We start from the raw sequence: 24,591 nt of genomic DNA, 5'->3' as shown, positions 1-24,591 counted from the left end.
CGCAAATCCGATCCTTGGTAACACAACATGTAGTTACTCGTTCCTCTGAGATATCTCAATATCCTCTTGACTGCTTTCCAGTGCTCTATGCCTGGGTTTGATTGGTACCGACTAATCAAACCCACTGCATAACAAATATCCGGCCTAGTACACATCATAGCGTACAAAAGGCTACCCAATGCACTGGAATATGGAACTCTTTCCATCTTGGTTTTCTCCTCTGGAGTCTTAGGACCCATATCAAGGCTCAAATGCAAACCCTTCTCCACTGGAGTATCAATTGGTTTGCGGTTGTGTGCATCTGGTATCTCGTCAAGACATTGTCAATATAGGTCTCTTGAGATAAACCCAGTAATCTCTTTTGCCTATTTCTGACAATCTTGACACCAAGCACATAGCTTGCTTCACCCATGTCCTTCATATCAAATACGGAAGACAACCATTTCTTAATGGTTTCCAATAGCTCCTTGCTATTGCTAGCCATAAGTATGTCATCTACGTACAGTGTCAGAATGACATAATTATTATCAGATCTCTTGGTGTAAACACAGTGGTCTTCCTCAAGCATGGAAAAACCATTTTCCATCATAGCTTGGTGGAAGCGCACATTCCACTGTCTAGATGCTTGCTTTAAGCCATATATGGACTTCTTAAGCTTGCATACTTTGCGCTCAAGTCCATGTGCTTCAAAGCCTTGAGGTTGATCCATATAGATCTCTTCCTCAAGTTCTCCATTGAGAAAAGCAGTTTTTACATCCATTTGATAAAGCTCCAAGTCCAACTGAGCAACAATGGCTAGTATGAGGCGAATTGAGGCAAACCTAACCACAGGGGAAAAAGTTTCCTCATAATCAACGCCCTCTCGTTGGGTGTAGCCCTTAGCCACTAAACGAGCCTTGAATCTCTCAATAGATCCATCCGCCTTTCTTTTGATCTTGAGAACCCACTTGTTCCCAATCGCCTTTCGGCCTGGCGGCAAGTCAACCAAGTCCCAGACATGATTAACTTTCATCGACTCCAACTCTTCCTTTATTGCTTTTAACCATTCCTTTGAGCTTCACCCCGCAAGAGCTTCCTGCACGCTCTTTGGTTCATGCTCATCGACTGAAATCATCTCACAGTCGATCTCTTCAGGAGTTACCATGTAGGCTTCATCCTCTATGTTGAAACGTCGACGAGGAACTAGCCCGCGCCCACTACGGCGCAAGTGCATGTCAGATTGCTCACCGTCTAAGGTAGTTATCACATGTGCACTCCCACTCCCACTAGGATCTTCTGGATGAACCCCAGGTTCATTTTCCAGAATCTGAATCCCTGGAGTGACAAGACCACTATCTTGTATCTCAAAGAATTTCGATGATTCTTTGTTAACTCCTGAAAGAGATGGAAAATCATTCTCCAAGAATGTTGCATCCCTAGACTCAAGTTCCGTTCTCCTCTCACTCTCATCTAGTCCAATGAAGACATGGCCCTTTGAGGGTTCAGAATATCTCACAAAGATACACTTTCTTCCTCTGGGTCCAAGCTTTCCATATTGGTGAGAAGTAGAGTGAACATATGCTGCACATCCCCATGCGCGCAAGTAACTCAAATCTGGCTTCCTTCCGGTCCACAACTCATATGGTGTGGAAGGAACCGATTTGGTTGGAACTCTGTTGAGGATATAGGCCGTAGATCAAGCAAAGCATCTCCCCAATAAGAGATGGGTAGATTTGCCTCGCGCCATCATGGATCTCACCATGTCTAGCAAGGTTCTATTCCTCCTCTCAGCAACCCCATTTTGCTGTGGAGTCCCTGGAATAGTAAGTTGTTTAGATATCCCCTTTTCATCACATAACCCTTTGAACATATCGGAGAGATACTCTCTACCTCTATCCGTTCTAAGAGTTTTAATCATTTTATCTAACTGATTCTCAACCAAACTCATGAATTTCTTAAAACATTCCAGAGCTTCTGACTTATGAGAAATTAGATAAATGTGACCATACCTTGTATAGTCATCTATGAATGCGATGAAATATGACTGTCCTTTTCTAGTATGCACATTCATGGGTCCACACACATCTGAATGGATAAGTTCTAAAGGAAGAGAGGCTCTCAAAGCCTTTTTAAATGGTTTTCTAGTTGCTTTTCCTGCTAGACATGACTCACATGTTGGCAAATCAGATAGTGAACCTTGGCCTAAGAGACCTTCTCTTGCCAACCTGTTCATCCTATCTAAGCCAATATGTCCTAGTCTAGCATGCCACAAATTAGAATCAATACACACAGTATTTTGGCAAACAAAAGCATTACTAGAATTAAATGAATAATCAATTGTATCCAATACAATGAAACCATTATCAAGAAAACCATAACCATAAACTGTATCACCCAGATACAAAACCAAAGAATTGTTTTCAAATACAACTCTAAAACCATGTCTTAAAAGATAAATAACAGAAACAAGATTTCGCCGAATGTCTGGAGCATACAACACATCATGGAGTAACAGCGTCTGGCCACCTCGCAAAACTAATTTGCATGTGCCTATGCCATGAACCTCCACGCTTGAGCTGTTCCCCATCGTTATTCTTTTGCTTCCTCTTGGAATACGACGGTATTCCACGAAGCTCGAGCGTTCCCTTGTTATGTGTTCTGTCGCGCCTGAATCAACAATCCACAAAGGATTTAGTTCAGCAAGCATAGTAGAACTTGTTACATAACAAGATGAGGTATAACACACAGTACATACCTCTTGCTCAGTGCAATCACGAGCAAAATGACCAAGCTTTCGGCACTTGAAGCAAATCAAAGCTGATTTCTTCTTGCCAGCACTAGTCCCCCTTGAACGCTTGGGCCCACTCTTGTTTTTGTTCCCACCCTGGTTACTTTGCTTGGACCGCTGAGGTTGAGCTTTCTCTCTCTTGCGCTTGAAGCCTGCACCTTTACTAGTGCTAGCTTCAGCAGCAAATACATCAGTTTGAGGGGTATCGGCTAACATTCGATCCTCATCAAGCTCAAGGTGCTTGGCAGCTTGATCGAAAGTCTTGACCTCATCAGCATGAGTCAAGAAGATCTTCATATGCTCCCAAGTCTTTGGCAATGACCTGATGACTGCGGAGACTTGCTCCTCATCAGTCTTCTGGCGCCCACATGCGCTCAACTCACTAATCATGTTAGACATGATGGTTATATCCTGCCTCATGGTGTGACCCTGGCGCATCTTATAACCGTCAAAAGTGAGTCCAAGCTGGCGGCCTCTTGTGGTGGAAGTCCCTCCATACTAGAACTTCACAGCCTCCCACAAAGACTTTGCAGTCCTATGCTTCTCATAACGAAGCATCAGGTCATCCCTCATGGAGCTCAGGATTGTAATCCTGGCTACCCGATCTTTCCTCTTCCAAGCATTGTATATATCAAGGTCCCCTGCGATCTTTGTGCAGTGGTACCTTCCTCAGGTGGGTTCATGGTCTGGTTTATGGTCTCCAGCATATCCTGCTCTTCCAGGAGATATTGCACCTTTCGGTGCCAGAGGTCATAATTCCTCTTATTCAGCTTATCACCTTTAGTGAGGTCAGCAACAATGCTCTTGGTAGCAGCCATTTTTCTAGAGATATTACATACAAGAATGAGTTCAATAAATCTAGCATAAAACACAACTCATGCAACAAAAAATCACACTAGCATAGTCAACCTATGGGATAAGCACTTAAACCAAAAGAGATGCTAAAAAACATTCAATCAAATTCTCATGCAAACCCACATAGACTTATACACTAGCTTCATTCTGTGCAAGAAACATGATTGATAGACCCATAAATAAAAAATAGTTTTATTAAAATAAAACATTCAATCATGTTCAAGCTATGAGGTGGTTCACACAGAACACTTCTACCTCATTAGCTCCCACTAGGCCCCATTAGGCCCTTAATGCTCAAACATCACATAGATTGTGAGCCATAGATGTCCAATAAATAGAAACACATTCAAAATTGGACAAAAAATTCAGACGGATTCTGAGACGGATCACCGTCTGACAATCCGTCTGAGACAGATTCTAAGACGACTCTCCATCTGGAGTCCATCAGCCCAGACGAACTGCCGTCTCACCAGGACGGACAAATTCTTCCGGCATTCTGTGACCAGACGGATTCTGAGACGGCACACCGTCTGAGAGTCCGTCTCGCTTCTGTGACCAAACGGATTTTGAGATGGCGCACCATCTGAGAGTCCGTCTGGCTTCTGTGACCAAACGGATTCTGAGATGGCTCACCTTCTCAGCATCCGTCTGGTACACAGACGTCAATTCCCCATTTAACGATTTTTTTTTCTTTGAACGAAATTTTTTTCAAAAAAACGGAAAATCACGTTTTTTTTTTCTTTACAAAAATTCATCCAAAAACACATGAAAAAAATCCAACAATAATTATTAACAAAAATATCATCATGGATTATCAATTCATGCAAATCTTCATTAGGAAAATTCACAGGGATCCTCCCACTCGGATCCGAATCAAAATTAAAGGTTTCCAAAAACCCTATCAATTCTCCCATGGGTTTCGTATTAAACCCTTGATCCTCCCATTGGATCCAATCGACAACTTAGTTGGGGGGGGCCCGCATAAAAAAAATCCGCGGGGCCCCCCCTCTTTCTTTTTTGGGGGGGGGGGGCCCCCCCCCCCGGGCCCCTGGGCCCCCCCCCCCCCCCCGCGGGGGGGGGGGGTGGGGTGGGTCGTCCTCCGGGTGGGGGGCGCGGGGGTGGGTGGGGGGGGGGGGGGGGGGGGGGGGGGGGGGGGGCATACAATAAAATTAAACAATGGGGAGGAACAATAAACGTGGGAACCAATGGCTCTGATACCAATGTTGGTAATACATCAAAAGTAATTCAATTCAATTAATTGATGGGAAAAAAATTCCTTACCTGAATTCACTTTCCCTTACTTGAAGTATTCGCAGCGGAAGTCTAGATCCACGTTCTCGTTCCACCACCAAAGATTTACCGGCGAGATTCCACAATCACAGGGAAAGGGAATAATATCCACAACACAAATGCCGTGGATTAATGGAATGAAGATCAAATACTAGGAAAGAAGTATTTCTAAGCCTGCGATTCTAAGAGAGAGGGAGAGAGAGATGGAGCCGCCGTTTCTCTGAGATTCGCTCGTACGAATGAATCACTCAGTTATTTTTTTCACTAATGCGGTGGTTACCAAAATATATAACCCTATTTTGTAACCGCCCTAATAGTGAGTTTCCAATATTGCCCTTGGGCATTTATTTATTAATCAAATTAATAAATTCCAACACCTTCAATTTGCATTTGGATTTCAAGTGGCTCGTAGAAAATGAATAGAATGACTTTTTTACCTAAATTTTTTTGTCTATTACGGATTATGGAGGGTATTTAATTCTCTTAAAAAAAAAACTAGTATTTAAAATTGATGCCTTACTCATTAAAGAAAATGAAAAGTCTAAAAATAAGAATGAAAATTGAGATAAAAAAAGCCCGTAATTACATGACTAAGTACAAAATTCTATATTTGATCATCAATTTCACTGTACTTTGCATCTATTTCTCTTTAATTTTAACAATTAAATAAAGAGAAATATCATTACTAAATAAGTTATGAAATTTATATAACTTATGCAATCTGAATCATGATTCTTAATGTTCTTTTTCCAAAAAGGAGAAAAAGAAAAAAAATTGTTTCTCGTACTTAATTTGTATCTAGTGTTTCTAGTGACAACGAACATATAATAAAAATCATCAGAAAACAGAAAACCTCAAAAGCTTCAACTTGGAAAGAAATACATACTGAAATTGGGAAGTGAACCCATTGCTTGTGGTTAAAAGCAATCTTGGACAAAAATAGATATAGATGATAATCTCAATAATTTCTTCTTATACTAACATCAAATATAGAAGCAGCAGCACAAGTCCTTTTATTTGACTACAGGAAATACCTTTCTATATATGCCATGTGGATAGAAACACCATCCTAAATAATCAATATTAATTTTATCACTAATCCTTCAGGCCCTATTGTTGCTAAGGGTTTGACCAATAAAACAATAATGAGTTGAATTAGAAACCTTCACCCTGAAAAACTTGTTCTTAGCTCTCTGACATAACTCATGCCACGTGTAAAATTTTATCTTTAACATAGTATGATAGAAGGTCAATATTCACTTATCTGAAAGTACATCAGTAGGTATTTTCATATACAAACGTGGGATAAAATAATAAATAATTAGATGCATACTTGTCGGATAAGGGAAAATGTAAAGAATTCAAGGGATGATCGGTCTTTCCCCAACACGTATATAAAAACTCAGAAATTTATATTGTTAACTTGCTCCATACTATCTTCTCAACAATATTTTTTATCTCTCAGCAGTGGCATGAATTCATTTTGTTTTACAACCAACATGATACATGCACTCAATATTGATGATCCCTTATTTATTTGAAGAACTTCTACTAGAAAATGTCTCATATATGCAAGAATGTTGTTTTAATGTATTATCATTGAAGAGTGAGTACCCATAAAATATGGGGCAGAAAAATTAAATTTGAGTATATGAATGCATGCTACCTAACAGAAGGGAAGAAGTCTTAATAATTGAATAGTGTCATATTAGCTAAATTTGACCAAATGATCAGAAAGCCGAACAAGCCCACCATATGAGAAGTATTAGAACATCAATGGAGAATGAGAAAGACTGCTAATCCATTTAACTATCGGAATGACAGGCCAATTCTCCATTTATGACAAGTATAAGAAGCATGAACTCAAGCTATGCTACATCTTATTTAATTTTACTAATATGAGTGTCCATGCCTTTGGTCTTACTATTTCTAAGGATCCACATTGATCCCACAATCGCACTAACTAGGTTATACGACTTGTATTAAGGTTAAGGAGATTGAAGCCAATTAGACGCAAGGGGTACTAGCAAGTCATCCACTTAATCCTTCATGATGAAATTTTTTTTAACTATTTTTATTCAATTAATCATTTTTCATGAATTTTTTATTGTTTTGGTCAAGTTTGATGTTTTTGTATTGGTAAAATCTTTGAAGTTTTTGAGAATTCTAAAAGAAAAATGGTAGGCAAGATCATTCTATGTAAATAAGCGTGAATATGTAAAATATAAAATAATCACGTTGTCCCAATTAAATTTAAATATTACACCAATGTTGGATGCATCTACATGCATTCCTACGGGAACACTTAAACAATGTACTGATACATTTGTATGGTGTTTCTGAGAAATTATGTTCCTTACTCTCATGTATATTGTATGTATACATGCATAGTTTAAAAAGAAGAAATACATATATAAACTTTGAATGTATCTACCATACATATTTAAAAAAAAAAAAAAAAAAACCAGAAAAGAAAAAAAAAATGGTATGTAAGATGAAAAATAAATCACGGCATGCAGCTTAAACAGATCTAGGAATTGAGTTAATGTTGAATGTATAGAAATGGCACTCATCATAAGCCCAAATCAATATCTTCCACCATTAACTTCCAGGAACCACTAGCATCTTGAACCATTCCTTTATACTTCTCAACCCACCATGAAACAGGGACACGATATTCATCCTTCAAGGCATCTTTGGACTTGTTCACACGTGCAATATCATGTTCAACTTCTAGCTTGAAACCTCCTTTGGGCCCTTGAGTACCAGCAACACCATGCAGGTAGGCCTCCAAGTTATGCCAACTTGAAATATTACCCGGACGCTTCAAGTAGTCAGACTCTCTGGTGTCGATCTTTAGTTCCTGTCCAACATCAGAGTAGCCAAAGCGTGGGTATGTAGGGACGATGTCAGGTTCATTAGTGATGCGCAATACTCGCAGGTCATCTAATCCGGCGCAGAACTTCCGAAAGTCGCCATCTCCAACGCGTGGGCTGGCAAAGACGAAGGCCGTCACCAGGCATGACTTGTCCGGCTGGTCCTTGGGCTTGTTCACTGCATTGGCAGCTATGTCTGCTGCGTTTATCGTTGCAAGAGATGCTCCCAAGCTGTGTCCTGTTACAGTTATGCTGATCTCTTCGTTCTTGAATTTTTCCACCAGTCTTCTTACCTCACTCAATACCTGAGTTCTTGCACTGGACTTGTTGTAAGGGGAACGTGGATCGGTAGAAGTATACATGGAGAGCCAGCCTCTGTGAACATCAACATGATCAGCATCTGGGCCAAATATGGAATCATCAGCAGACACCAATATGAAGTTCATGTCGTTGGCCCATTCCAGAGCCTGCTCCGTACCTCTCCATGCAATCACAATATCCCTTCTTCCCAGCGTTTCCTTCCCTTCATCTGTTGCCACTGCAACGTAACCAATCCAATTGGATTCCTTACTCCACGCCTCCCTCGACAATGACTTCACGATCAAGCCTTCTGGCAAATCCACTGAGGAGGTGGCATAGAGAAACTTGGTCACCTCATACTTGTATGGATTGCCTATATCCAAACCCACCTTTGAGAAGAAATCTGATCTCCCATACCGGCTGCTTCCGGCATACTTGGAGACCTTCTCAGAGTTGAAGGCGTCGTATGTTGCTTGAACCATTTTGCCATAGTGGATGATGTATCGTCGGAGATCAATGTCAAGAGTGTCGAGCATGTTCTTCCACTTATCCTGCCCGCTAAGCTGCTTCCATCTTTTGGAAATGTTGCTGCTCTTCATGCTAACCATCTTTTCTTTGTTTTGAATTCTAGATGAACGAAAAACACAAGCTTATAATCAATTTCAAGTTTGTGATCAGAGAGATTCTAACTCCTTTAGCTTCCCCTCAATTGGATTTGGAATTACTTGTGTTGTTCCATCACACCCATCACCAATTTATATAGTTACTGTTTGGATGAACAAAGTCAGCTGGTCTTCAAGTGAAAAAGCCAAGAAAGTGCATGCATATGGCTAGGGTAACCCTTAATTGATCCAGTCAGACAGGGTGGACAGAGTCGTGGCCTCATATATGGGGTTCCCTTCATAAGTTGTAACTACTTGATAGTCAATACTAGCGGCTACTTGTCCCAAATTCATGAAAATGTATGAAGAAGGTGCTTGAGCTCAAGAAGCCCAGAAGGTGCTTGAGCTTTGTCCATGCGTGCGTGTGGCTTGGACAATCCTAAACCTACCAGTCTAATGGTCAAGGGATGTCAAAAAATCAGACTCGGGGACAATCCTAAACCTACCAGTCTAATGGTCAAGGGATGTCATAAAATCAGACTCGGCTGACAGCATCATGGCATCATGCATTTCATGGTCATGGCTGTTTTGTTCCATGTACCCTTCGAAACACGTTCTTTCATTTTCACGATTCTACGGTATACCGGTGTGGGCGTGACCAACTTATTTTCAAAGAGTTAAATTGGCAACTTGTACCTAAATAAAATGTAAGAACACAAGGATTTGACATGTTTTATACACCAATTCAATGTGCTATATCCACGAATGTAGGGGTCGTGGGTTCGACCCTTGCAGACGGTATATGTAATATTCTCATTTCCTATATATAAAAATCACCCATTCTAAAATGGGTATCAATACCCAAATCTCTAGAATAGCATTACAAAACTCTGCTCCTTCCGCCAACAGGCTCTTGTTCTTTTAAAATTGATTTTCACATTTGCCCGGACGAGAACGTTTTTATTACCATATGTATATATATCGAGTAGTTAACCTGTTACACTAATTACACTGTGCGCTGTGTAGGATGTGAAATTTCGGCCCATATCATCGGTTTGCTACCCAGCAAACTGGACGACATGAAGAAATCTCGCTGAAATATCGGCGAGATTTTGCCCATATTTCGGCAGATTTCACCCCCCCCATTTCGGGGGTATTTTTGGTCAATTTAGGCTGAAACTTTGTATCTACCCTAATTTGATGCCAATAAACAAGTAGAATGGGCTGGTTTTGCCTAAAAACTCACCCAAATTGATGTTCTCAATTGACATGTACCTGACTGTATACGGGTGTAACTGTAATTCTTTAATATTATTTTAAACAATTAAACAAACATAAATATGCACAATGACAATAGGGTGATAAACAAGATTAAAAAAATACTACTATATTGATATACAAATACAATTATACAACTATGTACCTATCAATACTCAATACCAAGTACTATTCCTATAAATCTAGCTTTGGGCCTTTCCTGCTCCTAGTATTGTATCTACCTGCTCTCAACCATTGCCCGTCTGATATCCCTCACCTCCTACCCTCTAATATCAAAGGGATCAATATCCCAATCAGAATTTGAGTAACTTTATACGATGACGGTGCTCGCATTGCCTCTTCCAATACTGCATCCACCTTCCTCTTCTCATGTTTATTCTTCCCCTTTGCTTTCTCCATCTCTCTTACTACCTTCACTATATCATCATGCACCTCAATGCACATGGCCACATCCTTCGAACTGCCAGTGATGTAAGCCTTGAACCTACTAAGGTCACCTGAGTTCAACTCCTTACCATAGAAGTTACATCTTGTCCTACTCTTGTTGCCATCAATAGCAACACAATACTACCATGCTGGATCAACCCTCCCCCTCACTACAGGTTCTTGTGGTTGTGGTTGTCGTTGTCCCTATCCTAAGCCCTACTGTCCACCCTATGAGCCAGCTCCTCTCCCACTGCCAGATATTATAACTGTTCCATAAAAAGTGATTGCATAAATCATTAAACAATACAAAAATAATTCCTCTACACAAAGAAACAATTATGTACCTAGCTAGCATTTTTTTTCTATTTTTTAAAATACAAAGTGAATATTTAAAATTTTTTTTGGAAAAAAAAAGAAAAAGGCTGCTCATATCAAAATTGATAATGAAACCAAACGAGCAGAAGTTGAAAATGCTTCTATAGCAATTCCATAAATTTTCTATAATTTTCAAAATCCTTTTCTTTAATTTTTCCTAATTTTCCATAATAACTTTTATTTTATATCAATATTTTAATAATTTCAAAAAAATAAAATAATTTTTTATTGGGTGGAAAAATATTCCGACTTCGTGAGTCTGGTCGGCCCATGGAGATCAACATATGTTTTTTTGATCACGATACAACCATGGAAAAATTAGCTGAATTTCGGTCGGTTTTGCCATTGGCTATTTTTTTGGACCGAAAGACGTTATATTCAAAATTCGCCGGGAAAATGCAAAGTCATCGGAAAATCGATGATTTTCTGGCGAACTAGCGAAATATTGGCTTAAATCCTCCTTAGCCTCATGGAATCTAAGATTCAATTGCCGATATTTCGCCGAAATCACCGAATCCTCTTCTTCTCCTTCTCTATCTTCTATCTCTCCGGCAGTGGTGGAAACCTCTTTTCCTCCTCCTTCTTCTTCTTCTTCCTTGGTCATGGGTTATCAGAGAGCCAATTCTAATTCCAGCAAAACCCAAGGGAAGCTCAAAATAAGAGTTTATTCCTCTTTCTTCTTCTCGACGGCTGGTGGTTTATCACCGATGTCGAAAGGCTCAAAACTTCACCTAAAAAGTCTATGAAAAATCAGCGAATTTTACCGGTTTGCCTAGTTTTCCAAGGTACGATCTAGCAATATTTTTTGAAATGTGTCACCTTCAATATAACAGATATACTATTCAAAAAATAAGCATTTTTAGTGTAGAAAAATAAAATTTTTGATGCCAGAAAATAAATAAATAAATTACCTACAGTGTTCAACATACTTTAATTTCATACCCATCCAACAATATTATGACATGCATTTAGAAAAATAAAAAAAATAAAATAAAAGTTTGGAGAACAATGGTTACCTCTTAGATTAAAAAACTCCACAAAACTCCCAAATTTGTGTGAAATCCCGCTTGATCATCTTAAACAATGCTATACCCATCAAGAATGAAGCGAGATCTATTGCTATATGTCGAAGATCGAAGGAAAATATGGCAAGAATGCAACAAGTAAGAGAGAGAAGTTCTAGGGACCTTTGGAGAAGAGAGAGAAATATAGGAAAATAGGTTGGGAATTTCTTGGACAATTCAGAAAAATTTCAGTAGCCTCTGGAGGTTTTAGTTTCACTGTCAAAAAAATTCGCCATATATTGAACCGATAGAAATTCATCGAATTTCAGTAGAAATTCGATGATTTGTTTTACCATGATTCCAAGGTGGAGAAGGATACTAGACCAAAAGGACCCTAGACATGGCGAAAGGTATTTGCGACATGCGCCCGTACTCATATCAATGGTTTTGGTGAGAGAGTGTGGACCTATAACCCCATCCAATGTGTGATGTGGACTGTACCGTTGTACCCAAGATCATAATAGGTGTAGTCAGTTCGTGAGGGATCAGAGTAATGAGATTTCCTAGGGAGACTGGTGTTTATCTTAATGCATGTCTACCTAAGTAGAGACTAGCATGGTTGGTTTATTAGCTGCATACTTTGCATGTCATTGCATTCTCTACATTCTTGCTTCCATGCTATCGTGGTACATGTGGATTGTTGTCTTAGTGAGTTTTGTAAAAATCATCTTTGTGGGGTATTTTTTTATTTTATATTTTTCTTGCGATTACTTTGCAGGTCATGAAGGAACCTTTCTCTCGAAGAGTTTAACATTGGATGAACCAAGCAATGAACCCTCAAGAGAGTACTCCAAGGTGCATGAAACTCATGCCCCTGTATGGACTGCTCCTACTGAGTCCAACCCTTCTGAGCATTGAGAGATTACTTACGAGAGCATGGTGGCCCTTTTTAAGATTATGTACACATTTGTTTGCCAAGTTAGGAAGGTTGCTAGACTTATGGAATCATTTGGGAACTCCAAGTATTTCTTGGTCTTACACAGGGTACTACCATTGATTTGTGCAGCATTATGCTCACATCGCCTCCCCACTCACCAATTTGTTAAAGAAGGGAGGCTTTCATTGGAGCAATACTGCCCAACAAGTATTCCTCAATTTGCAATAGGCTTTTGTTACACGGCTCCTGTGCTATACTTATTTGATTTTTCTGCGCCTTTCATTGTTGAAACCAATGCCATAGGCGACATAGCTGGAGCTATTCCCTCATAGAACCGTCACCCATAGCCCACTTTAGCCGGAAATTTTCTCCTAGAATGCAGCTTTTCGCGATCGTCTGAGAGATGTATGTTGTTACTTTGGTCATAAATCCCTAGTGTTAGTACCTTCTTGGCAATACTTTACTGACCAACATAGTATGAAGGAACTAACAAAGCAGGTCAAATAGACCCCAGAACAAAAAATTGGTTATCCAAACAGTTATGATACTCCTTCTAGATTGTCTACAACCGGTCGTGAAAATTCTACCATTGATGCCCTCTCCTGTGCTCCACCAATAGTTGCAACATTGTTTGCTTTTTCTAGGCCTACCTTCACCTTCTTGGATCAATTGAAAACAGAGGTAGCCGCTGATCTTAAGCTCAATGCTTTGTGCACTGCCCTACAAGCATATCTGCAAGCTCGAGAGTGGTACATTTATTGCAATGGGTTACTGTTCTTTTGGCACCAACCGGTCTTAGTTGCAGATTCCCCACTTCGCTTGCAATTCTTAGAGAAGTTTCACAGTATTCCAATTGGGGGCCTTGATGGTTCCCTTTAGACATATAAGAGGGTTGTTGCAAGTTTGTACTAGAAGGGGATGTGGAGTTTTGTAAAGACTTATGTGGATTCATGCCCAGTCTGTCAACAAATGAAAGTAGCAATGACTACTCCAGGAGGCTTATTGCAACCTCTGCCCATCCTTGCTAATGTTTGGGAGGATATCTCCCTAGATTTCATCGTCTCCCTAGCTCCATCCAATGGAAAAACCATCATCCTCTCCGTGGTTGATCACTTTAGTAAGTTTGCACAATTTTGTGCATTGTCGGCCAATTTGACCAGATACAGTGTTGCTGATGTATTTCCTCTAGAAATTATTAAACTTATGGCTTTCCTCACACCATTGTCAATCACGGGAACACATTTCATCAATTAGTTTTGGTGTGAGCTATTCTGCCTTTATGGAACTACCTTAGCCATGAGTAGTGCATACCATCCAGAATTGGATGGCCACATTGAGGTTCTTAATAGGGTCATTGACCTCTATCTCCGTTGCTATGTGGTTGACAACCCCCATGCTTGGACAATTTATTTACCTTTAGCAGAGTTATGGTATAACACCGCCTTCCACTCGGTGGCAAGCTCTTTATGACCGTCCTCCACCTCAGTTAACTAACTACCTATGTTCTAGACGCAATCCTCAATCCTATAGTCTCTCAATTGGCCAGTGACAGGGTAGTGGTCTTGGCCTAGCTGCAAGCCGATTTACAGCAAGCCCAGGCATGCATGAAGCTCTACGATGATGCACCATACTGGACTTTCTTACTCTATTGGTGAATGGGTGTTCACGTGCATGAAACCCTATCGTTAAACTTTTCTAGCCATTCGTCGGAAATAAAATGTTGGACAGTGTTATTTTGGCCCTTCCCAAGTGATTAAAAGCATTGGCACTATGGCTTACAAGTTGGATTTATCCCCTGATGCCCACATACATCCTGTGTTCCATGCTTTTCTACTTGCATGGGTGATTCCTTAGCTCAACATGTTCCTCTGCCTCTAGCTATTGATCAGCTCCCAATTCCATTTGCCTTCCTTAATAGCCGATGTTTGCGTTGTCCCTGGGTTCTGGTGACGCAATTGTTAATCCAATGGCAAGGATTACCATTAGAAGATGCTTCCTAGGAGGATTTGTTCATATTGCATAGTTGTGTCCTTCCTTGAACCTTGAGAGACAAGGTTTGTTTGGAATTTGTTTGGAAGATGGAGGCAATGATATGAACTAGGAGGACAATGGACCAACTACTATGGATACAAACTGGGTCTGAACCAATTGAGAACAATATCACCCCAAATGCCTTGCGTCACATGGAGAGGCCACGAAGGCAGCATAGAAGGCCTGTGACATTCACTGATTATGTTCTATGGTTGTAATGGGTATGTGAGTTAGTTAGGAAGTACTAAAGTTGTAAGACAGTAGGTTTAGGGAAATTACTATTGTGGGTATGTGAGTGGGACTATAAATACTATAATGATCTTAAAGAAATCATATGAAAATATTTGTCTTCTTTCCCTATTCTTCTTCTCTTACCTAGAGGATGCCCCCCTCGAAGTGGTCATTGATCCCTAAACCTTAACATACTATAACTTGTTGCAGATCTGAAATTAGGGTTAGATTGAGAGAGACTGAAGAGGAGAGAATTGACACCAGTATTTACGTGGTTCGATTGGAGTGTGCAAACCTACATTCACAGGGTGAAGGATAGCTTCTCATCAGATAACAATATTCTAACAGATAAATCATTGATATGAAAAGGGAGAAGATAAATCCTAGTTGTAATATATCTTTCCTCGTATAGAGGGAAGAGCTTTTGTTCTCTATCCCTCTTCTTATACAAGAGATAGAAATTATAGGCAATAACATAGTGGAAAACCTTACAACCATGAAAATAGGTAGATGACAATCCAACCATGTAAATGCCTTAACTCTCTCAATTCTGAAAAATAGCAGTTTGTTCAGCCATCTTGAAGTCATATTTGAATATGATTCAAATTATAGTTGAGAATTACAAAATGGATATTATATCACTTATAATAGAGCCTCTTTGTAACCTTGTAATGTAAAACTTGTATCTCTTGTTTGTTTTTGGGAGTTAAACAACTTGGATGAATCCCTGACAAAGAGGACACTGTCAACTATGATTATTGGTCATCATTTATAGAGGATTCTCTTCTCACACCTCTTCACCACACATTTAGGAGGGGCCCACCTCTAAGCACTGATAATGTGGCTCAGAGATGGACTCCCCTACTAAACATATAATAATAGGGGAGCACAATCTTCTACTCGTCTCCCAACTTGTCCATTATGAGCAAAAAAATTAATGTGACTTAGTCCCAAGAATTCAAGATATATAATTGTGTTATGAAGCCAAGTAAACTAACATATTAATATTAATGTATTTATACATAGAGGAATGTACTAGAAGTACACTTATGGTAGTATCTAAAGTGCGCATAATGTACATAGGTAATTACTTTCCAACAAATTGTTTGCCTCCATGAGTTCTTCCGGTTCTCTGGATAGATTTATTTTCACCAAAAAAGAAAAGTGTAAAATAGATAGTGGTCTTTTATCTGATTTTTCCAAGTCAAATTAGTTTAAACATCATTTAGAAAGACTTCTTCCCTTTATGCTACAGAGCATGCATTCATCCAATCCATTCTCCCACGCTTTCCACATGTTGGAGTTTCAGAGAAGTGAATGTTGACTATTCTATCATGCCATGCTGAAGCTAAAATTTCATGCGTGTGCTTGAGACATGCTTGAAATGAACAGAGCAGAAATTTCGTAATGGTACAAGTTGCCAATTCAACTATTTGAAGATATGTTGGTCACATGGACACCAGCATTTGTAGAAATTTTAATCAGTGAAAGATATCTGAGCAATTTGAGACAAACAGCAGCCACGACCATGAACCAAGTCTGACTGAATCGATTAAGTAGATCTGAATTTTTGACATCCCTTGACTGTTAGAATGGTAGGTTTGGAATTGCCCTAGTCCTAACCCATATGCATGGGAAGAGCGCAAAACACCTTCCCGGCTTCAATACTTAAAGACCAGCTGACTTGGTCCAACAATACTGCATGAGCTTGCTGGTTCCGATCAGGGGACCAGAGGAGATCGCCGGGTAGAAGTTGATCATGATATTGCGAACTAGCATGGGGACAGGTTGAAGGATGAGTATCTTGTGACTGTTTCATGCCGGGTTGAGAAGAATAAAGGAATTAATGGTCCAAGTTGTTAATAATTCTTGGAAGTTAATGGAGAAAGATATTGATTTTGGGCTGTTCGTATCTTATACAGTTTCAGATTAATTATACCTCTTGCATACATTTGTAATCTATCAAATTTTGAATCTCATAGACAAAACTGTGTTTATATATATACATAATATTCATTAAATTTAATAAATAATGTGCATTTTATTGTCTGGATATGCATGCCAAGATGTCAACTCCTTGATATTCTTTTAATTTACCCATTAGATCTGCTAAACTTTAGCAAAAGGAGAAAAAGAATATGGAAATATATAGATGATAGTAAAGAGTGTAATTTCAATCATCCACAAGTGCACATAGATACATACTACACGGTAGACCTGTAAATGGATAGCTAAAATCTGCCTCCGATTTCGCATTCGTATTCATTTTAAGGATGTCTGTATACATAATTTTTCTTACCGGAAAATATTCATATCCGTCCACTAAGCAACCGTATTCAACTTTTTTTTCTTCTTAAAATGAATGATAATTGGATTTGGAAACCGGTAATCAATAATCGGATAATCATTCAGCTAGAGTAAAGTATTAAACACTTTTATCTAAAAAGGTGTTGATAATTGGATTCAGAAACCAGCAATGGCAGGGTATTGAATCCAAATGCATCTTGAACCTGATGATTTATTGAAATTAGTTGTTTATCCATGTTGATTGATGAGGTTTACTTGAGATTTGTTGAGTTTTAGTTGAAATTCAATTTATTTTTGAAATCACAGAAGAGAAGAACTTTTAGAATAATGCTCGAGGACAAACAATGGTTTAAGTGTCGGGGAACTAGATAGGTCACTTAATTGCCTTTATATTATATCAATTCTTGTATTTTAATGAGGCCAGATGCTTATTTATTAGATTTTTATTATTTGTGCTATATTGACATATTAGAGCATTTGAATATACACTCTAGAAAAAGAGTGGTTTAGAGCCACAACACCACATTTTTACATCAAAGGAAGGTTGACCGAATCAAAGAACAGGATCCAAAGCTGGAAGATTTGATTATGTCCAAAGCTGAAAGATTAGATTATGTCTAAAGCCGGAAGATTTCACTATGTCCAAATTTGGATGAAAATTCCTTCTTCAATAACCAAAGATTTGATTCCCTCTTGTGATTGGACATCTTAGGAAGAAGCTGAATTATAAAGTAACTAAATTGAAATTCATTACATTGGCAAGAAGAAGAATGGAAATAACCAAATAGGCAACGAACAAGAATGAAAACCATTACATTAGCAAGAAGGAGAATGGAAACAACTGAATTGGGAAGAATTGCATTAGTAAGAAGAACATTGGAAATGAAAAACTTAGAAATGAGACATAATTGTAAGAAGGAGAATGGAAACATCTGAATTGGGAAGAATTGCATTAGTAAGGAGAATAAAAGAAATGACAAAATTGGAATAGAGTTAAAATTGGCCGGAAACCACTAGAAGAAGGAAGACATTTCCAGAGAGTGATCATCACACACCACAACAAGAGGAGGCTATAGTTTTAAGGAAGAGAGGGAACAATGTTTTCATCATTTTTTATTTCTTTGTTCTTCTTTCCTATGTCTAGCTAATTCTGTCTTCCAATCAAAGTTAGTAGAAGTTTTATTTTCAACAATTGTGAGATTCCGAGTAAGTAGTTTTCTTTTTAATTCTCGGGTTTTTATACATTTTGCATATTTATCATGATATTGGAATAATACTTAGACAACGGGCGTATTGTTTGATGGTTAATTTTGATAGTTAGTCAATTAGAATAGTTATCTATTGATTACTTTAATATAATTGATGAATAGCATCGTCGAAGGATAATCAATGCCCTAGGAAGTTTGCTATGAGAATGTTCATCCTAGTTAAATAAATAAGGCATTTTTGGGTTTATCGGCTAGGGATTGGGTATTAATATTTAATTTATTAATAAGCATAGTTCATACGACTAATCAGAATGTTATGTTTATTGATAAGGGAAATAACTCAAAGGACAGATCCGAAGGTTATCAAGAAAGTAGGGAAAGATTGGTTATTAGAGCACTTATCCTCAATGACCATAACCAATCTATCCGAAATTAAAGGTTTTATTTTTGAGTTAATGATCAATTGAGGGAATCAATACTGAAATTAATCCTTGATTGAAAGTTTTGGTACATTGGTTTTCTTGTTAATTACTCATCCGATTTTTCATTCATTGTTTAGTTTCCCAATTCACAAACCCCCAATTTTTGTTAATGAATCAACTTCACCAATCTCTATGAATACGACCCTACTCACTACTATCAAAGATTCAACTCATAAAAGGATTATCTTTAATGGCACCACCCCTTCACCCACCTAGGTCTTTGAGAATAAATCTGAGGGTAAAATTATAATTTCATTTCTTATAATTTTAAATTTGGGTATTATGGTCATTTCATGTATGACATTGACAATCATGTGAAGGTGTTAGTTGCAGTTGGATCTAGACACAGTTTTGGTGGCAATAGGGATCCAACCCGAGTTTAAGCCCAAAAATATGGACTCCAATGTAAAATTTTCTATTGAAAAAGCATAAGGATATTTTGGTTGTAAAAGTGATTATGCATCACCAATTGGTTTTCTTAGATACCACACGAGAAGAAAATAGAAGATGTCATTTTTCTCGGTTAAAAAAGGACTTAGATCAAACCTCAAGGGATCCAAATGAAGATTACACATTTTTTTATTAATTAAAGGAAAAGAAAATCAATCCATCCATCCCAAATCTCAATATAGGAGGTTGCCAAAGAATGTCCACATATTACACCATATCTCATTAGAGAGGTACATGAATAAAAAGGGCAAACCTGGTGCCATAGGCTTCCGCACAATGAGAGTCCGAGTGGATTTCCTAAGCAGTCTTACCTGCCCCAACAATCTTTGTTGGGAGGCTGTTTTGAAGCCTTGACCTTGGGGCTACAACTGTGGTCTACCAACTGTCACGCCAAGGATTGTCCCTTAGAGGTACATGTAAAATTCCCTTAAATAAATGATTCATTTGGTTTTGACTATGTGATTCTTATCCTTATCATATGAGGTACCTCTAGCATTTCAATAATTGAATAGATTATTGGTCTTCTAACTTATTAAATCTGCGGGACTTCTCATCTGAATGGAGAACTGGTCTCGGGTTCCGTTAATTGATCAAATAAGTAGTGGTCCTTTAACTAATTTTTCCATGTCAAATTTAGTTAGCATGTATAACCATCAAACTAAGGGGTTTAAATCCTCGGCGGCGCTCATCCGAGCGGCCATCCAGTGGCTGCTTTGGATGAGCGCCACATCTCAGATAAAAAAATATGGATCGTTCAATGTTTTATTATGTTTTCCCTTTAAACCGCTCAATAAACTCAGTTTAAGACCAAACCGTGTTGCCTATCAACTTGCTTTAGACTATCGAATCTTATGGGCTCTCTTCTCTACCCTCTCCCCAGGGCAATCGGAGTTCCCAGCCGGACTCGATGAAGACATGGAATCTTATCCTAAATATCATAAAGTATCATCTTTGAAGCATCTGCATTGTTCATATCCAACATCTCCTTTGCATTAGTAAACAACTGAATTAGGAAGAATTGCATTAGTAAGGAGACAAAAAGGAAGGAGACAATGCAGGGGAAGGAGAGCCTGAATTAGGAAGAATTGCATTAGTAAGGATAATAAAGGAAATGACAAAATTGGAAAGGAGGTAGAATTGGCCAAGAAGGAAGACATTTCCGAAGAGTGATCATCACACACCACAACAAGAGGAGGCTATAGTTCTAAGGAAGAGAGGGTGCAATGTTTTCTTCATTTTTTATTTCTTTGTTCTTCTTTCCTATGTCTAGCTAATTTGTCTTCCAATCAAGGTTAATAGAAGTTTGATTTTCTATAATTGTGAGACCCCGAGTAATTAGTTTTTTTCTTTAATCCTCGGGTTTTTATACATTTTGCATATTTATCATGTTATGGGAATAATACTTAATTAGACAATGGCCCTATTGTTTGATTATTAATTTTAATAGTTAGTCAATTAGAATAATTATCTATTGATTATTTTAATATAAGTGACGAATAGCATCGTTGAAGGGTAATCAATGCCCTAGGAAGTTTGCTATGAGAATGTACATCCTAGTTAAATAAATAAGGCATTTTCAAATTTATTGGCTAGGGATTGGATCTTTAATATTTAATTCAATTAATAGGCATAACTCATAAAACTAATCTGAATGTTATGTTTATTGATTAGGGGAAATAACTCAAAGGACGGATCCAAAGGTATCAAGAAAGTAGGGAAATATTGATTGTTAGAGTACTTATCCTCAATAACTATAACCAATCTATCTGAAATTAAAGGTTTTATTTTTGAGTTAATAATCAATTGAGGGAATTAATACTTTAATTAATTATTGGTTGAAAGTTTTGGTATTTTGATTTTCTTGTTAATTATTTTATCTGGTTTTTCATTCATTGTTTAGTTTCTCAATTCAAAAACCCCTTAATTTTTATCAAGGAATAAATTTTCACCAATCTCTGTGGATACAACCTTACTCCTTACCATCATAGATTCAATTCAGAGAAGGATTATCATTAATAAATTTGACACCCACCTATATGGTCTTTGAGAATAAAATCTGAGGGTAAAATTGTAATTTCATTTCTTATAATTTTAAATCCGGGTGTTATGGTCATTTCATGTGTGACATTGATAGTCATGCGAAGGTGTCAGTTGCAGCTGGATCTAGACATAGTTTTAGCGGCAATAAGGATCCCACCCGAGTTTAAGCCCAAAAATATGGACTCCAACGTAAAATTTTCTATTGGAAAAGCATAAGAGGATAATTTGGTTGTAAAAGTGATTATGTGTCATCAATTGGTTTTTTTGGATACCACACAGGAAGAAAATACAAGATCTCATTTTTCTAGTTTTTCTAGGTTAAAAATGACTTAGATCAAACCTCAAGGGGTCCAAATGAAGATTACACATTTCTTATTAATTAAAGGAAAAGAAAATCAATCCACCCATCCCAAGGCTCAATAAAGGAGGTAATTGCCAAAACACGTGTATTACAAGGGCAACTGTGGTCTACCAACTGTTGTGCCAAGGATTGTCCCTTAGAGGTACATGTAAATTTCCCTTAAATAAATGATTGATTTGGTTTTGACTATGTGGTTCTTATTCTTATCATATGAAGGGCTCCTCTAGCATTTCAATAATTGAATAGATTATTGGTCTTCTAACTTATTCAATCTGTGGGACTTCTCATCTGAATGGAGAACTGGTCTCGTGTTCCATTAATTGATCAAATAAGTAGTGGTCTTTTAACTAATTTTTCATTGTCAAATTTAGTTAGCATGTATAACCATCAAACTAAGACTTTTTCTTTATCAAGCGTCCATGCATCCAATTCAAAATTTCTCCCATGTTTTGTAAATGTTGAATTTTCAGGCAAACGTACCTTTCCTATCATATCCTTTTTAAGCCTACATTATCAAAACACAAATTTCTCTATAGTTGTCATTCAACTCTTTGAAGTAATCGGGGTCACGCCCACCAATAACCGTACAATCTTTATGGTGAAGAAAAAAATAATGAAAAACAAATTTCGTAGGGAATCTGGGAGAAACAGCCATGACAAGTTTAACCAAGTCTGATTGGACTTAGAATGGTAGGTTTAAGGTTAAATATATTTTTTAAAATTTTTTGACACCCATTGACCGTTAGAATGGTAGGTTTAAGGTTGTCGTCCTTGCCATATGCATGGAAAGTGCCCAAGTAGCTTCTTTGCTCTTGATTTAAAGTTAAAGACCAGCTGACTTGGTCCAAGAAACTCAACTATATATTTGTAACGGGTATGATAGGACAATACAAGGAACTCTCAATTCAATCAACAAGAAACCAATGACAAATCTCTCTGATTCAAACTTGTATTTCGATAATTGAGTTTGTAAGTTAGAATCCCAGAAAAGATGGGTAGTCTTAGAGAAAGCAGCATTTCCAAGAGATGGAAGCAGCTAAGCGGGAAGGATAAATGGAGTAACATGCTTGATCCGCTGGATATCGATCTCCGGCGATATATCATCCATTATGGTAAAATGGGTCAGGCGACATACGATGCCTTCAACTCAAAGAAGGCGTCAAAGTATGCCGGAAGCAGCCGGTATGGGCGGTCAGACTTCTTCTCCAAGGTGGGTTTGGATATAGGCAACCCATTCAAGTATGAGGTGACCAAGTTCCTCTATGCCACTTCCTCAGTAGACTTGCCTAATGGTTTGCTCGTGAAGTCATTGTCGAGGGAGGCATGGAACAAGGAATCCAATTGGATTGGTTACGTTGCAGTGGCGACTGATGAAGGAAAGGAGGCTCTGGGAAGGAGAGATATTGTGATTGCATGGAGAGGCACCCAGCAGGCTATGGAATGGGCCAACGACATTAACTTCATATTGGTGTCTGCTGATGATTCCATATTTGGCCCAGATGCCGACCATGTTGATGTGCATCGAGGCTGGTACTCCATGTATACGTCCAATGATCCACGCTCTCGCTATAACAAGTCCAGTGCAAGAACTCAGGTATTGAGTGAGGTGAGAAGACTGGTGGAAAAATACAAGAACGAAGAGATCAGCGTAACTGTGACAGGCCACAGCTTGGGAGCATCCCTAGCAACAATAAACGCAGCAGACATAGCTGCTAATGCGGTGAACAAGCCCAAGGACCAACCAAACAAGTCATGCCCAGTGACGGCCTTTGTCTTCGCCAGCCCTCGCGTCGGAGATGGCGACTTCCGGAAGTTCTGTGCCGGATTAGATGACCTCCGAGTGTTGCGGATCACCAACGAACCTGACATCGTCCCTACATACCCACGCTTTGGCTACTCTAATGTTGGACAGGAACTGAAGATCGACACTAGAGAGTCTAACTACTTGAAGCATCCGGGCAATATTTCAAGTTGGCATAGCTTGGAAGCCTACTTGCATGGTGTTGCAGGTACCCAAGGGGCGAAAGGAGGATTTAAGCTAGAAGTTGATCATGATATCGCACGTGTGAACAAGTACATGGATGGGTTGAAGGATGAATATGATGTGCCCGTTTCATGGTGGGTTGAGAAGAATAATGGAATGGTTCAAGTTGCAGATGGTTCTTGGGTGTTACTGGAGGAAGATATTGATCTTGGGCTATGAATGGTATCTTATACAGTCTCAGTATTACTCGATCATCAAATTATTGCATCTGATGAAGCTAGATGCATCCATCTTCGATCTGATATAGATCAAACCTTGACCTTCTCACTGGAGGGGTTAGTCATTGACTCATTGACAACTGAGCTGACGTTTGATGATGATCTGATATAGCAGATAGTAATTTTTTAATGTACACTATTCAATTCATTCTTTATTTTATAGTACTTTATAGTGTTGATCCAGCATTCGTAGTTGTTTTTGTATCATAGTTGCACCATTTGGGTATGCCTGCCTGGAAGTTAACTATGTAATATTCTTTCAATTTATTCATTCTGCTTAAGTTAACTATGTAGTATTCTTTTATTTTATTCATTCTGCTTATCTATACGATTACATTTTAATTTATAAGAGCAATTGTCACCCATTTTAGTGGCCTAGATTCTATGGTTATGCAATGATAGATCCTTAAGAAGCAGCTTTAGGGATTCTTTGTTGGTCATGGATGAAGATCAAGATCGTGTAATAAGGGAAACTACAAGGGCTTCGATGCGTGTAACAATACAAAGTA

At 38.5% G+C, this 24,591-nt stretch overlaps 2 pseudogenes; one reads left to right on the top strand and one right to left on the bottom strand.

The window, feature by feature from the left end:
• Positions 1-7,383: 7,383 nt before the first annotated feature.
• LOC149004720 (phospholipase A1-IIgamma pseudogene) lies at positions 7,384-8,802 on the bottom strand (annotated as a pseudogene).
• Positions 8,803-22,617: 13,815 nt separating this feature from the next.
• LOC149004719 (phospholipase A1-IIgamma pseudogene) lies at positions 22,618-24,112 on the top strand (annotated as a pseudogene).
• Positions 24,113-24,591: the final 479 nt, after the last annotated feature.

The sequence above is a fragment of the Hakea prostrata genome, chromosome 9 (assembly GCF_041222555.1).
Source record: "Hakea prostrata isolate BN-2017 chromosome 9, UWA_Hpros_2, whole genome shotgun sequence".
In the NCBI taxonomy this organism is placed as follows: domain Eukaryota; kingdom Viridiplantae; phylum Streptophyta; class Magnoliopsida; order Proteales; family Proteaceae; genus Hakea; species Hakea prostrata.
The sequence above is the reverse complement of the archived record's forward strand: the minus strand, read 5'-3'. Positions and strand labels throughout refer to the sequence as shown.